Source organism: Alosa sapidissima, chromosome 2, assembly GCF_018492685.1.
Source record: "Alosa sapidissima isolate fAloSap1 chromosome 2, fAloSap1.pri, whole genome shotgun sequence".
Lineage (NCBI taxonomy): Eukaryota > Metazoa > Chordata > Actinopteri > Clupeiformes > Clupeidae > Alosa > Alosa sapidissima.
Genome location: NC_055958.1, coordinates 40,815,391 through 40,819,483, shown reverse-complemented (window position 1 = coordinate 40,819,483; position 4,093 = coordinate 40,815,391). Strand labels below are relative to the sequence as shown.

The following is a 4,093-nucleotide window of genomic DNA, read 5'->3' as shown; positions in this document are numbered from 1 at the left end:
CCACACATATACTGACCACATGTACACACACACACACACACGCTGACCGCATGCACACACTCACTGACCACACAGTGTGTGTGTGTGTGTGTGTGTGGTCAGTGTGTGTGTTTAATTACTGGTTTGAACTGCTTTGTTCTCACTCCACTGGCTGTTTCTCTTCACCTCTTCATCAGCCCCTCCTCTCCTCTCCTCCCATTGGCTCTGCCTGTGCCCTCTCCTCTCTGCTGATTGGCTGTTTCTCTTCACCTCTTCATCAGCCCCTCCTCTCCTCCCATTGGCTCTGCCTGTGCCCTCTCCTCTCTGCTGATTGGCTGTTGATCTTCATCTCTTCATCTCCTCATCTGCCCCTCCTCTCCTCCCATTGGCTCCTCTTACCTGATTGGCCCCTGTGCACATCTGTCCCCTTCTACTTTCAGCTTGTGCTGATTGGTCAGTTTGGGATTTTGGACATCTCAGAGATCAGGCCAAAGGTGCCCTACAGACATGAGTATGTTTCTCGATAACTTTGGAGAAATCTATGTGAATAAAAAGTCAATGAACTCACATAAAGCAGGCACTGATTCTCATTATACTGTCAGTTTAGCATCTGATAGGACATAGGGCTTTATGTCGTCTGTCATCTGCCAGCCACATCTCTAACATTTGCCCGTTTGCCCAGTTTATGTAGGCTAGCCTAATGTTATGCCAACCTGACCACGCTAATACTGTAGCTTACAGTGCCCATATTTTGACTATTTTTCAACAAGTTGAAATAGGTCTTTGAGTTCCAGAAAACTTTCTGAAGTTGTTTGGTGGAAATAGCGTGTAGGAAACGATTGTTACCTACCTCTATTACTCTCTGTTTCAGCCCCTTCCAGAGTGTGCTGTTTTCTGCTGCTCATTACATATTCATGATCTGCAGCTAATTTGGCCACGCCCAAAGCTTCTAGAATCTTTGCCCACGCCCCACTGACTCTTACCACTACTACTACGTTAACTTTTACATGGACATGGCGGCAGTAGTTCAACCATATGTTCGAACCAGAATCTGATCCTGAAGGAGGGGAGTCTCCTGCACTACCCGAGACTCAGAGAATTCAGCAAGACGCTTCTGAATGGTTAGTGAAACTTTCTATTTTTTTGAAACCTAGATAGTCAGTGTTTAGCCTGTGAAAGCTAACGTTAGGCTAGTCTAGAACGTTAGCTAACGTTAGTGCCAGGTCAGGCACTATTATGAATTATTATTCATTATTTATTCAACTTAATGAATTTGTATTCACACAGTAGTAAACTATATTGTGCTTCTTGTTCACTAAACGTGAAGTTATGTCTTGTAAACACCCCGCTGCTTCAAGCTTTGCTCGGTTGACATTGGCCAAGGTGGTTGGCAGATCCTGTAACCTGCTCTAACTTATAATAACGTTACAGTTTTTCACAGTAAAATTAGGGAGGGCTCCTACAGACTGAGTGTTCCTAAAGTACAGTAGTATTTTTCTGTCATACTCATGAGACTTGCATGTATGCGCCTGATATATTGGTGTACTGGTGTGTTCGCATTGTAAACTTGAGAAAGTCTAGCCTAGCACTACTTACCATTCACCTACTTATGTCAGGCTGAGAAAAAGTACTAGCTAGCTGGAGCACGCTCGTTCAAATGTAATCGTGGGTGCTATTATTGGGTAAAAAATACCAGGTTTATTATTTCTTTAGCTTTATTCATGCATGACTCCTTTCATATTTGTTTGTTTAGATGCACATGTGGAAATTGTGCAACAATGCCGTCAGAGCCTGAGAACTTATGCTGCCAGGAGGTACCACAGGTAACATGATCTTTCCTATACTTATGTCAGCAATATATGATTGCAGACAAGATGCCACTGCAGATACTTACCTTATGTTATGCATAATAGGTTACAAGACGGCTGCAGCAGCTGGATGAAAGGCCTCCATGTATGATAGGCAAACAGGTTTTAAACCTGGACGGTCTAAATGTGTTGTCACTGCAGAATGCAGTAACATTTACAGGGCTGACTACGGCCCTTTACAGCTACGGGGAATAGAGCAGTGAGTTATCTGTAATAACCTACTTACATTCACTGTTCATACAACATAATAAAGCAAATATAGTCTGCCAAAGCCTTTATTTCAGAATTTTTTTCTTGAACTTATAGCCAAGTATTTTCTTAGCAAACTGTATATTACACAAATTCACATGAAGCATTTTACACATGCAATAAACATGTATTTACCACTGGCATTGTACATAAAAATACAGTATTGAAGGATTCACTGAATCCAAATTAGACATACATTATAAAACCTGTTGACTAGCAATGTTCATTTTTCTCAGTCGTTACAGGTATTTAGCCTACAGAAGTTTTGTGAGCTGGTGCTGGGGCTTCCTTGGTAGAAAGATACAGGTAGTGATCCCCTCATGTGTCGTGACGGGAGTTTCCTGATGCCCATGGAAGATATGTAGGCTTCAAACTCCCGCTCCTTGATTGAATCTTGAGACATAGCTGGTGATGACCTCCTCCCTGTCTGGATGCTCAGATTGTGAAGACAGGTCTGGCGGGATGATTATCTTCAGAATCTCGTCTGCATATGATGATGGGTCAACAAAGACTTTCTCCATGATCATGTCCATCAAATCAACATACCCTGTGCAATACACATGCACACAAAAAAGTCAATCACTAGTATAATTTACTACATTATTCAACAACTGTTCATATTGACATTTTGCATGTGAAATTTTGTAGTTTCTCAGGTATTTAAGTAAGTTTGTTTGGTTTTATTTATTGTGTTGAAAGCACGGTTGCAGTACTTTGTCATGTACAATGTAAATGTTTGTTTTTGTGTAAAAAGAAAAAACTTACGGAATGTAGCGTCTGTCTTCACTGGTCTGGCTCTGCACTCTCCCTTCCTGGATTTTGGAAAGCTGAGTTTGTAAAGAGGATCCCCTGAAGATGTGGTGGCTTGTCCTCGATTAGCATTCTCATTATAATGCAGTGCAGCCAGGTAGAGTCTTGGACAGTAAAAAGAAAATCAGACATGAAAACAATTTCAAGGAATGGTAAAGTGTTCTCAAAGAATAAACATAGTTTCATTTACCTGCACAGCATTCCAAGATATGGATAGACAACATTTTTGGGTGCAAACCGCAGAATGACGCTATGGAACGCCTCCAAAGAGGACGTCTGGTAGGGGGGACTGAGTTTAGCAATATCCTTTAGGACAGTCTTCTTGGTCAGCTCCTTTTCTAGATTGTAGAACGCAGGAGTTGCTGCAAAACAAAAAATAAATAAATATAGTACATATCATATTTTTGGTAATGACCATAATTGCAGAGTCCTAGAACAGTGGTTCTCAACCTTTTTTCAGTGATGTACCCCGTGAAATATTTTTTTTCAGCCAAGTACCCCCTAACCAGCGCAAAGCATGTTGAGCAAGTTGAGAAAAAAAGACTTCTGTGCCATCAGTGTCTAATTTATTAAACTTTGGAACTGATAAATATCAATCAAGAACCACCGTCCTAGAAGACAGTGTTGTGCCAACACTTTCTTTCAGGGGGCTCAGTCTGGCAACCAATATATTTTGTAGCTGGTCTTTCTTCTGTATGTAATGTTAATGATGTACTGGCCTATACAAAAAGAGAAATGACATCAATTTCATCTTACATGTATGCCAACAGCTACATCAAGTAAAAAAGGATCTAATACTAAAAAATAAATACTACACAAGAGAAGAAACTAATTACAAATAATGGTTGGCTTTGAGTGTAAATTGTCCGGTGATGTAGCAATTTCAACCATACACTCGTTCTACCCTGGACAACACTAACATATTCCAGTTCAGAAAACATTTCCAAACGCATTATTTTAGCAAATTCCCCGAAACCGCCGGGGATGTGTACCTCATGACCGATTTTGTAACAGGGTTTGAATGTCGAGACAATGCTGATTGCTAAGCTAGCGGTTAGCGTTACCTTGTACGGTGGCAAAACACTACCTACTTGGTTAGTTCGTGTAGAATTGCAAAATAAACACAGGTAAATACGTGCACAATTTGACATCTCTGTTGTACATGAATTAGCTGCTAAAAAGATCAG

General features: G+C 40.8%; 1 long non-coding RNA gene across 1 annotated transcript; it reads left to right on the top strand.

Moving 5' to 3' along the window:
* The first annotated feature begins 1,013 nt into the window (after positions 1 to 1,013).
* Positions 1,014 to 1,961, top strand: LOC121692178. Its single transcript, XR_006025237.1, has 3 exons — positions 1,014 to 1,100; positions 1,733 to 1,802; positions 1,893 to 1,961. It is a non-coding gene; the product is annotated as an uncharacterized LOC121692178 (long non-coding RNA).
* Positions 1,962 to 4,093: the final 2,132 nt, after the last annotated feature.